Source organism: Hyalella azteca, unplaced genomic scaffold (genome assembly GCF_000764305.2).
Source record: "Hyalella azteca isolate HAZT.00-mixed unplaced genomic scaffold, Hazt_2.0.2 contig7276, whole genome shotgun sequence".
Classification (NCBI taxonomy): domain Eukaryota; kingdom Metazoa; phylum Arthropoda; class Malacostraca; order Amphipoda; family Hyalellidae; genus Hyalella; species Hyalella azteca.
The window spans coordinates 484,651-497,611 of record NW_025937404.1 but is presented as its reverse complement, the minus strand read 5'-3'; positions in this window follow the sequence as shown (position 1 = coordinate 497,611).

Here is a 12,961-nt window from a genome sequence, read left to right as displayed (position 1 = left end):
AACACCGAATAATAGTAACTATGTTAATGCTATTAAAGTATATTTGACTGAGTTTGTGTTACACGTTTAAGGCAGCATGCGTCTACGGCTCATAGTTAAAAGTTCTCAGACAAATGACGTTGAAACAACGTTGATTATATCAACTTTAATTTCGTTGGAACAACGTTTGATCAACGTTATTTCAACGTCTAATGCACGGTGTAAAGCTCTCAGACGTCGCCAAAAGGCTGAACTTTTATCATCTTTTCTTCGCAGCAGCTTTTCCTTACTCGGTGCTTATAATCCCAAATTTTAGAATTTTTATTTCCCAAACTTAAATTATTTGCAAAAGTTTTTCGCTGGATTTGAATCAAGGCAATATCGATACGAGGAAACATTCGTGTGTCACTCACTTACGACTCATGCACGTGGGTCGTGCACTCTCGACTCACGTATCGTCATTGCCTTGCGTATCTCACCTACGTGTTTCACTCTACACTGTAATGTCGCAGGTATTTCGCTCACTCACCACTCACGTATCTCACTCTAATTTCGCAGGTATTTCGCTCACTCACCACTCACGTATCTCACTCTAATTTCGCAGGTATTTCGCTCACTCACGATTCACGTGTCTCACTCTAATATTTCACGTGTTTCGCTCACTCACGACTCACGTGTCTCACTCTAATATTTCACGTGTTTCGCTCACTCACGACTCACGTGTCTCACGTTTCGAGCTGCCAAGCGTCACACGACAAACCAGCCGACATCGCGACCCAGACTGCGATTATTTGCATTCCAGTGACGCAAGATTGCCATCCATACCTCGGCATGCCAATCCCTCATAGAAGGCATTCCATTTCACTCTGACAGGCATGCCATTCCTTCCTGGCAGTCATGTCATTCTTTCATGGCAATCATTCTATTCTTTTCTGGCGAGCATGCCCTTCCAGCCTGACAGGCATGCTTTTCAGCATCGGTTGATATTATGTAATATATTATTCAAATATTTTGATATTATTTTTTGTTTTTTATATATCTATATTGACTTTATATATAAATTAATTTATTCATTTTAATTCATTTAATTAATTATATTGATTTATATCAACATTCTTCGAATAAAATTTTTTTAATAAAAAAAATAAATTTTTCGAAGACATAAAAGGTTTCCAAATTGCAAACTTACTGTGCATAAACTTTATTAAAAATTGAAAATCGAAGACAAAGCATGAATGGAATTTCTTCCTCAAAATTGAGTTTTCCCCCGGGGAAATTCAATAGTTCCAGGTGACAGTTCACCGGATATGCAGCCAAATTTCTAAGCCTTTAATTCATGACCAACATCACAATTTTCCACCTAAAATCTCAATGGGAAAACAATAACAATTTCTTACCACACGACGGCAGGACTTGTCCGATAACCTGGCGATGGCATCGACAAAGTTCAACGCCATTAGTCAGACCTTCGTAACTTGCCGCCACATCGCCATCTTGAATGCCTCATCACCATGCTGCATGCAGTGAGTGCACGTACTGGTGCATGCAGTGAGTGCACGTACTGGTGCATGCAGTGAGTGCACGTACTGGTGCATGCAGTGAGTGCACGTACTGGTGCATGCAGCAGTGCGCGCACTGCATGCAGTGAGTGCACGCAAATGTGGTGACAGCTGCACGGATATTGCTACACCATCTGCGACCCTGAGCAGTTATGTAAAGCCAGCCCCGCAATAATGTCTATTGTTTCATATACAATGAGCTACATACAATAATATTGTGTGTATTTTTGGCATATTAAATAAAAAACAACTACAACAGCAAATGAGAATTGCAATTCTGTTAAAAATTAGTCTAAAAACTGATTTAAATTGCTTTTTGAGAAATTTTTTTAAATTTAATGATGAAAAATCCCAGGAAAAGTTCATTAACATTTAATCTTTTATTCCCTTTACTGCGTAAGGCTTAACTAGGGGCTTTTGAGTTAGGACTCAGGCTTTTTCAAATCTACGTCATAAATTTCATTTTCAGACTGTGCATGCTATGTCCAGATTACGGTAATAATATTCATCGTAATAGGATTTTATCATATCAGACATGAGATTTTTTAGAAAAAGCAGAGTAAGATTTTGCTTAGGCTTCCACTATGTCAAGCTTAGGTTTCGACGTTGCAAAGTCTCTAGTTTTTATCAAGTTAAGACTCGGATTTTACATCGCATAGCCAACGAGGTCCGATGGGCGTTTTATTTATTGCACTGCGAGTTTGTACCCAAATTTAAATGCAAATTCAGCTGAAGTGCCCCTGCAATAAAAGAGAAAACCAAGTTCTCCGGTCAAAGACCTTTGGCCTCTTCTCAGTGGCCAACGAAAGCCCTTCCACGTTGCCGCCGAAAACCCTCCAAAGTGGCAAATGAAAGTTCTTTCGAGTGTCCGCAAAAAAAACTCTTCAAAGTGGCCACCATAAACCTTTCCAAGTGGCAATTGAAAAACCCAGCAGAGGCCACCGAAAACCCACCCGAGAGGCCACCAAAAGCCCTTCCAAGTGGCCACTGAAAGCCCTTCCAAGCAGCCACTGAAAGCCCTTCCAAGTGTCCACTGAAAGCCTTTCCAAGTGTCCACTGAAAGCCCTTCCAAGTGGCCACTGAAAGACCTTGCAAGTGGCCACTGAAAGCCTTTCCAAGTGGCCACTGAAAGCCTTTCCAAGTGGCCACTGAAAGCCTTTCCAAGTGGACACCAACGTACCCGCGTGATGGCCACCGATCACCTGCAACGTACAAACCTATGCACGACCGAAACGAATCTTTGAAATTTGAGAATTCAGGGTCCCCTTGATAATTTTCAAACTCAAGACTTTACTTCAAGATTAATCATTTCGAATCGGTATTCCGGTCCAGTTTTAAAACTTGAAGTGAATAGTATTTGATATTTCGTATAATGTGCCTTCAATTTTTTATGTCTACCCATCACTTGTTCCTCCCAATATGTAATGTTTGACTAAGACAGAAGTAGAAATAATATTTCAGATCCGTATATTGGAACGACACGTTAGGAACCGTGGATATGCACTCAAATTCCCCTTGTAAAGTTACTGCACCAAATGTGCAACATCAACAAAAACACAAACAATCAACCACAGATAGAAAAAAACTGCAAAATTTGACTGAGTTATTTAGAATTTAAACCAAAACCAGGTTTATGACATATCCAAGTTTTTAGTCTTCCTAAGACCTATGAGATATGTGTAGCTAGGCTATCTCAAGTTGCTAAAGTTCTACGCATCTTTTTTCTTATCTCAAACTGCACGAGTTGATTCTTATTTCTTAGATTACTCAAGTAGTGCATATACTGTATCAGATATCTTAGGCGGCTAAAGTTGTACCGTGTAAATATATTTGATATATTACAGCTGCTAGAGCTGTAGGTATCTTTAATTTTTCAAATTTCTTGAGTTTCGCAATGTATTTACCTTCGAAATCTCAAGTTGCTACAGAAGTGTATATCTTTAGAATCTATAGAATATCTTTAGTATCTTAGATTGTTGTAGCTATGCTTTTGCTGTTGGAGTAGCTTTGATATCTTGGGCTGAAGATAGAGCAGAGGGTGGCTAATCTGAAGTCTCATTCCAAATACGAGGCTCATGGGGCCTTGAAATGAGGTGGACTTGAATTAAGGCGGGATGGCCTTAGGGCCTCAACAATGGGCCTTTTGGTGGGAGTAATCGGTCTTAAAGCTGCAGTACTGCTCCTTAAAGAAGCGTTAATGGCTTTTAAGGTGTTAATGATGGTGCAGTGTCCTAAAATTTTTGTTAAATTTCTCTACTTTCGTTTGAATGAGTTTTACCTCAGGCCTGAAAGACTTCTAACTTCATACAAGTTCTGCAATTTGGGCGTAAGGTTTATTATTTAATGATGCAGACATTTAAATGTGGTTAAATGTGGTGTCCAATGTACATTTAGTGAGGCAAAGGTGCAGGAATATGCATAGGAATAGGTACATGAATGGGTTCAGTAACAAGTATAGAAAAATTATCGATAACAATTTGTTATGCATTCTTACATTTTAACATCTGCCATAACGTTTTACGTCTCAATGTCAATGTCTGCACATCTATACTCTTGACTATCACGTCCTAACGCCTCATTACTTAACGCTAAACAACTCATTGTCTTTCGTCATAACTTATCACGTCTCAACGCTTTACTTCTATTGATGTCTTGACGTTTAAAATTTCAGCGTCTTGCGTCATAGCTTATCACGTCTCAACGTTTATGTATAAACGTCTCATCGTTTAACGCTTCAACGTTTTACCAATTAACGTCCTAATGTCTAATCGTTTAACGTCCAATCATTTAAGGTCTTATTATCGTTTAACGTCTTACCGTTTAATATCTTATCGTTTAACGTCTAATCGTTTAACATCTCATCGTTTAAAGTCTTTTCGTTCAACGTCTTATCTTTTAACATCTTACCATTTAACGTCTTACCGTTTAACACATTAAAGTTTAACGTCTTACCGTTTAACGACTAAACGTCTAAGTCTTACCCGTTAGCGTCAACGTCCAACACCTGAAAGACTCGCCGTTTTTATCCCTGCAAGAAAGTGAGGCGGCGCAGCGCTGTCCGAGGCAGCTGCGCTGACCGATGATGTTTCACGCCGCGCCTGATCCACTACACATGATCCCGTAGATCAACAGCGAACGATCAATCGATCACCGCACCAGATCATCAATCCTGAGGCTATAAAATGCCTGCAACAGATCCGATGAAATCTTGTAATCTTCATCAGCTGATCTGTAGGATGGGCAGAAATTGTTCTCGAATACAGAGCAGATCATTAATCAGTTCCAAGTTCCGTAATTTTTTTTGCAATATTAAGCATAGATCTAGGTCAGTTAACTTCATGGATAAATCAAAACTGAAGAATATTTATCGAGTTTGTATTCATTACTTGTGCCGCTCTAAGTGTCAGCTAATTGATAGTCTATTTAAATTGATGCATTATAATACTCAACTTTTGTACGGATAATGACTGATTTTTGTTTCCAATTGAAGTGAAGCTCAACAAATAAATATTGTTGTGATCGCTTGAATGGAAATGTGTTTATGGCAATGAAGTCACTCTAATAGACGATGAAAGTGAATTAATGAATGAAACGCTTGGCTTGAGATGCTTAATCGAGTATTTATTGAGAAAGGAATATTGGAAGAAGAAACTAAATTTTAATTTCATGAATTACTTCAATAGTTGCATAATATTTGATTATTGCACAATCGGAACCAATTGCTTCTATCGTTTTATTTGATTTTTGCAAATCAAGAGTAGATAACTGAAAGTAGATTTTCGTGAATCGTAAATGATATTTTTCGAATGTTGTCTGTATTATATTTCTAGTTCAAAATATCGAATTCATGGAACGAATTGACATTATTTAGGTTGTTTTGCTATCATTATATTCTAAATAATTATCATATTCATATCAACTCAGCTTTCATTAAATATTACATCAATTTTTTGTGGTAATTTATTATATCGATTATCTAGCCTATCAATGCATTTGATATTGAGATACTTAAATATTGGCAGCAGAATCCGTAGACTGGATTGCAATACGTTCGGCCATAGTATCGATTATTGACGGTTTAGGGCCTCAAGCCATCATCACGGGAATGGCAACATCTTATTCAGGTTTGATTACAACGAATTCATATAAGTCAATGTTTATTTGTTCTTCACACACTTAGAGAAACAAGATGGTAATAAGTAGCGGTGCATTTTTGCTCTAATGCACGTCATTTCATCCAAGTTTTGCCCGGCAAAAGAGCGTATCAGTGCAACTTGAATAAAGCGTGTCTCCATTTCGACAATATGATCCATTAATTCTTTTGAGTGCAGCTGCGAATAAATACGGACTTGTAATTTCTTGGAGCATCGGACTTAGAACCATCTAAATGTGATTTAGAATTTAAAAGTACTGGTAAAATGATTTTTATTTCTGTGCTTTCAGTACGTTTGGACGTACTCAAAACTAAATTAGCCGGAGAAATTTTATCTGATGTTTGATTTCGGCTCAAAGTTGAAATTTCAAATGTTCAAAGCAGTCCAAGAGTTACTGTAAATCACTAGCTTTTGTGGATCTAATACCTACAAAATAATGAAAAGAATATTCATCCTGAAATTTCCACTTTCGAAGCCACGAAAAAATAACAAGCTTGCAACTCGCTTAAATAGAATTAGAAAGTGGCATAGAAAATTGCGAGTGCTTCATGTTTCAGATTTTACTTAATTTTTTACATCTAGTTTTTGAATTTCGTTTTCGAATTTCTGTCAATGCCTAATGTCTCACATTTTATTAAATTTTTTTCGTCAACTAACTGTTGAATTTTTTCGTATTGCTGTCAATACCTAATGTCTCACACTTTATTTAAATTATTTCGTCAGCTAAGAGTTGAATTTTTTCTTTGATCTATCAATGGTTAACGTTTCACATTTAATTTTTTTCGTTGTCAGCTAAGTGTTGAATTTTTCGTATTTCTTTAAATGCGTAATGTTTCACATTTTATTTTCATTTTTTTCTATTTCTTTCGATGCCTCAAGTCTCACATTTTATTAAAAAAATTTTGTCAGCTAGGTATTGAGTTTCGTTTTCTTATTTTTGTCAATGGCTCCATCTGAAGTTAGGGTCAGAGACGGATGTAACAAAGCGTCTGGCAATGACAGAGACAGCCACGCCACGTCTCTTGTCTTCGATTAAAATTCAGTTCAGTGACTTAATCTTGGATTTCGCAGTTAATTCAATCTGCGTTAATTCTGGGTTTCGAAAAAGTTCTAATTTGTTCAGCCAAGTCAGAGGGGCCGACAAAAGAAGTTCGAGCCTTGATTTTTTTCGAGGGTAGAGGAGAGGTCTATATTTCCTCTAGGGGGCAAAAGGGAATACAATACAATAATTGTGGGAATACAATAATATCAAAAAATATAATGTATTTTATTTATTAATTTAACATTTATTTGAAGCGTTCTTGCGTTCTTGACGGGGAATGACGACCCAAAACTAGCTCGGCAGGAACGTTAAGATTAAGTCTTAATCTTCTTAATCTAAGGATTATGAACCTTGTGATTCTTAATCTTCATTTTTGTAAACTTCAGGGTAGAAATGGCAAGCACTCAACAATTCCCTGATCTTCAATCACAATGGATATGCACCATGAACCAAACAGTTAAATTTGCAAACAATTAAGACAGAAAGGTCGAAAAATTAAGGCAGAAAATCCCCGGTCTGAAAGGTCGAAAATCTTGCACCTGCTTTGCTTTATATAGAAAAATATATCAATTAAATTACTTGATAATTCTATTGACATTAATGAATGAACGATATTAATGGTCGCAAAAATTGGCCTAAAGTCAGCAAAGAGGTGGTTATCCTATCCAGCTGATAGGAATGATTTCTTTACCTGGAGAAAAAGGACCGTTTGGCTGTTCATGAAAGTCACTTACCAAAGATTTCAACATGAATTTGAATCATATTTGTTACTCTGTATAAATCTTAAGTGAACTGGCCTCTGAAATGTTTTCATATTGTGAATGTACTTGGCAGTTTCTTCGTTTATATATTATTGCTGAAATTTATATTTAAGCAGACGAATGATATAAGTATTTCGATAAATCTTATTTTAATGACTGACGTATGTCAGATTTTTCAAATGGCAGGAGGCACTGAGCGTTTTTTGATGACCGAAAATCCTGAGATTTTTCGGTGGACCGGAAACACAGGGCAAACTGCCCTGAAGCGGCGGTAATAACTAGCCGGCAAGTTTCTTTTGATGGTCAATGACAACATAAAAGTGAACTTCTTTGGCTTCCAAAGATTTAAATATTGAGCAAAACTAAGATTTAAGAGCGGTCGAGTTGCGCCAAATGTTGAGTTGTTGGCAGGCCGGCAACGTGCTCTTGCGTCTGGGGTTTTGGAAATATTTAACTTCCGGCAAATTTCCAAAAGAAAGAAATTAGCAAGGAATGGGGACAGAAAATAAGGTTTTCCCTGAATATTTAGAAAATATGGTTGTTTCTAGGTGGCGGAATCTATCTACCGAGTTTAGTTTCTTAAAATTTTCCCAATGTGATGAAGACTCAATGATTTTGAACAGATGATCTAACGGAAAGATTTACTTGACTAAACATATGAAAGTAAATGTTTTATAGTCACTTCCAAAATAAAATATACTGAAATAGTGAAGAAAAATACGTTTGACAATTCAGTTTAGGATTGCGTTTTTTATGATTACATTAGACAATAAAGGTTTATAATCTATTCCACAAAATCTCTCATTTCTCTGACCATAGCAAAGTGTGAGTTTGCCTTCTCTTTCCGTTCATGCTTCCTTGCATCTTCGTTTGCTATACCGCGTTATGTTCAATTATAATATAATTGATTTCCTGCTTCATCATCCAGAGCACATTTATTCTCATTATTAATGATGCCAAAACTACCAGTAATTAACACTTGTTCGTTTCCCGAGATTATATCCGCTGGAGCAAATACCATTTTGTGTTGAAATTTTTAGTGTTCTGAAACACCGCTTAATTAGAGCTCAGGGCGCCGTGGAGGGAGAAGTTAGTGTTGCTGTAGGAGTGAATACTGTAGTGTCTGTTGCAAACTGCTGTTTTACTTGTATACGTTAGTGAAAGTTATTAGTTGAAATATAAGTTACAAACCGAAAAAATTTCAATAGTATATGTTATATATTATTCAGAATATGTTCTATACTGATGTGTTTCTTTCATTCTGAAGTGTAACTTGGAAACTGAAGTGTAACTTGTGTAATGTAATGCCGATTTTATGATGACTATAGAAGCTACTTAGCTGCAGCTTCATCACCAACAAGAAAACTTTTGTGCTTCGCTTCTAAATGTGTTTCAATTTTTCTAAAAATCCCTAAAAGTAAGAAAATAAAGCTACGAAGCAAATTGTCATTTGCACTTCCGGGATGGAAGGCTTGCAACGTTCACGGTTGACGACACATTCGGTATTTCCAAAATGGGGACTAACTCAACCAAACTTCAACCCTCAAACATTTTGCTGCGTCTAGTTTTATTTTGCACGAATGCCCGAAAACTCAGCAGGAGCCCGAAAACTCAAACTTTTCGATTCGCCAGGCGAGCAATTAGGTCGCCTCTGGAACGCGTGCTGCACACCCTACATCTGAACCACACAAATGCACTCCAAACTAACCACACAAACCTGTTCAGCACACTAACTACACACGTGTTACATGAACACAAACTACACAACTACACAAATGTGTTCCGCAGAAGAACTACACAAACGTGTTCCGCAGATGAACCACACAAACGTGTTCTACACATGGACTACGCAAACGTGCTACACGAACACAAACTACACAGCTACACAAATGTGTTCCGCAGATGAACCACACAAACGTGTCCCGCAGATGAACAACACAGACGTGTTCTACACATGAACTACGCAAACGTGATCCAGAGTGCAGCTGTCAATGGACTTCCTCCAACTGGCCGAACAGAATAAAATTGAGCTGCAATCCAACAGGGAGTTCTGAGCTCGACAAGCACTTCTCGTGATTGTCAATCAGCGATGTAGCTCTGCAGCTTGCTGCTCACAGCTGAGCCAGTGTCAGCTCACAGCTGAGTGTCGTTGAGCTCACAGCTGAGGTGCTTTCAGCTCACAGCAGAGATGCTTTCAGCTCACAGCAGAGAAACTTTCAGCTCACAGCTGAGTTAATTTCAGCTCACTTCTTAGTGGCTTTAAGATTCCAGCTGAGCCGTTTTCAGCTCACATCTGAGTCACTTTCAGCTCACAGCTTAGCAGCATGCAGCTCACAGCTTAGCTGCTTTCAGCTCACAGCTTAGCAGCATTCAGCTCACAGCTTAGCTGCTTTCAGCTCACAGCTTAGCAGCATTCAGCTCACAGCTGAATCACCTTCAGCTCACAGCTTAGCAGCATGCAGCTCACAGCTGAATCACCTTCAGCTCACAGCTTAGCAGCATGCAGCTCACAGCTGAATCACCTTCAGCTCACAGCTAAGCGCTTCAAGCTTCCAGTTGTATGGTTAGCAGCTCACAGCTGAGCTGCTTTAGGCCTATGGAGGGAGTGGCGGCCTAAGCCTCCTTGAGCGAAGGTCTCTTTGTTTGCATTAAATTTTGTGACCTGGGCAAGGCACTTGACCTGCAGGTTAAAGTGAAATTTAATGCATTGTTATACAAGGTTTATGCTTGCAGAATAGTTAAATAAATTAACCTATTGATGACAACTGTTTGGTAACTATGTTTAGTACATGTGCTCAGTACATCTGAGTGCTACATTTGTTTTTTATATATGTTTAGTATATGTGTTGTGGTCCTCTATTTAGCACATATGGGGCGGTACTCTCAAAACTCCCCTAAGAACACACAGCAGCCTAAGTACACGCAGCGTCCTAAGTACACGTAGCGGCTCTAATGCACGTGGTGGCCTAAGTATACGTGGCGACAAATTTATCGTCTGTGATTGGTCGGTTAGCCTAAAAAGCTATCAGTGATTGGCTGACGGTGTTACGAGCTCGTAACTATTTATGATCGCACGAACAATATTCAGTAAACTGGTTTAAAACGAGGAGATTGATGTGAGTTGAGCGTTTTTGTTGATTTTTTAATACTACAACTTCTCTAAATGAATAAAAGTTAGAGGAGTTACTCATAAAAACATCATATTTTTACATAACAAAAAAGTTATTCATAAAAAATATCATATTTTACATAACAAAAAGAGTTCCTCATAAAAAACATCATATTTTTACATTAGAAATAATCATACTCTCACCCAGCCACGATGGCGCGCCTGATCGATGTTATTCCGTTCCGCTCTTCATCTCGGCCGCCTGATCCGGTAGATCAAAAGTGACCGACCGATAGATCGCTACATGAGATCATCAATCGTGTGACCTCGGAACGCCTCCAAAAGATCAGATGAGATCCCGCGTCACACAACAAGTGATCCAGCGTCGTGATCTAGACCTGAATGTCGGAGCTAAAGTAGGCCGTAAGAATCTTATAAATGCCAAAAATTAATGAAAGTTTAGAAATTTTATGCAACACTTATATACAGTTTAATTTTATAATTTAATTTTATTTCCATTTAATCATTTTTTTCCTTTATATATCTCCATGATTTTTCGTATTAGTGACGTGAACTTGTGAAACGGGTCTGATTTAATTAAATTTAATTAAATTGAAGGGTTCAAACTCGCCGACCTTATTACGTTGCAATTAATAGGTACGCAGTTTCGTTTTTTATCATAATATTTTAATTATTAATAAGTACATTAAAGACCACCTTCAAAAATTCACCTGATTGATTGCACATCAATTGTTGTTTTTGAATATTTTTAAAAATGATGTTGTTCTAAATTAATTGTATTTTAAATTAAGTTTACCTATAATTTATTCATCTTTTAAAAGCATATAATATATTTGATGCTAATTCCATTACAACGTGCAGGAGTTTTCGATATAAACGAAATAACGAATTATATAGCATATTCAAAGCTTGCAATTTATTTCTGAATCCCTCAACACGTAAACAGTCCCCGTAGTTTCCACAGCCAGTATTCTGTGCTAAGATTCAGTCGCTATATTCCGTTATGATGGTATTCATGGATGTTGTTTTGTAGGTCCGCAGGATGACGCAAAGGAATACAAGATCCTCTGCTTTTGGTGCTGGAATTACATCGGAAACTGTGAATAAATTATCTATTTCTCTGGGGACGTATTTCCGATGTGTTGTTCTCTGTGATGAGGGAGGCTGTGACGTGTGGACGTGTCGGGACGAGGGAGGCTGTGACGTGTGGACGTGTAGGGACGAGGATGGCTGCGACGTGTGGACGTGTAGGGACGAGTTCAATTTAAAAGTTAGGTTTTGCCGGCCGTCGCTGCTGCGTTGGACTCCAGGATTTATCGCCGAAGGAATCCCCATATAGAAGACATTTAAATCACTTTTAATTTAACGATTTTCTAACATCAAATGAGCGGTGACAATGTTATTGCGAGGCCACGTTCGGAATGTCTTGTGAGATTAGTGCAGCGAATTCCTAACTTCAATGCGACTTGAAACCACAGCTTCTAATGTGAAAACTGCTTTAAAATCGTGTTCAAGAAATCCGAAATTACAAATTGAGTTCAAGTGAGCTTTGCTAATTCGTTCTGGGGGTTAACTTCAGATTTTTAACGAGAAAAATTCATGGTTGCTTTTCTGAAGGAGTATTCCTGATTTTAAACAGTAGGTATATGTTGCTTCGATTTATTTAATATTTTTGTGCATGTAAGTTAAAAAAGTTTTCAGGAAAACTTTCGAGAAAACTTTCGAAATATACAGCTTATTAGTGAAATTATTAAAGATATCCGAGTCAGTGATGCAAAATTTCTATGAAGTTTTAGAAGATGACTGTCGCGTCATCAAACCAATCGAGTTTCCACATGCAAATAAACCCCATATATAAATAAAAATATACGTTACCTCATTTTTCCTTATGAAAATAAACCCAATTTTAAAGCAAACCATGAAAATAGGCTCAGAAGCAAACACCTGATATTATTTCTCCGCTTAAAAAACAAACAAACTCGAGACGCCCGAGATTACATAAGTGCTCGGGTCTTGATTCCAGCCGCTGCAGTCTAGCTTCATCTCAGGATTTTTCTTTTTAGAAACTCTAACCTGAAATTTTACAGCCCATTTCAGCGGAGCTCATTTTTTATTTAATAGAAGTTCTAATTTGCCAAGCGAAGCCAAGTGGACAGAGACAAAAGAGGCGGTGAGCCTTTCCAAGATTTTATTCTCTGCAAATGAAAACTGCAAGAAATGGAATGAAAGTTTATGCGTGATGCTGGTAGAAAAAAGTTAAAAAAATCTAGATGAAAACAATAAATTTTCCGTGGCCGAGAGATTTGGAAGCGAGGCTAATTTCACTGATCCCATGA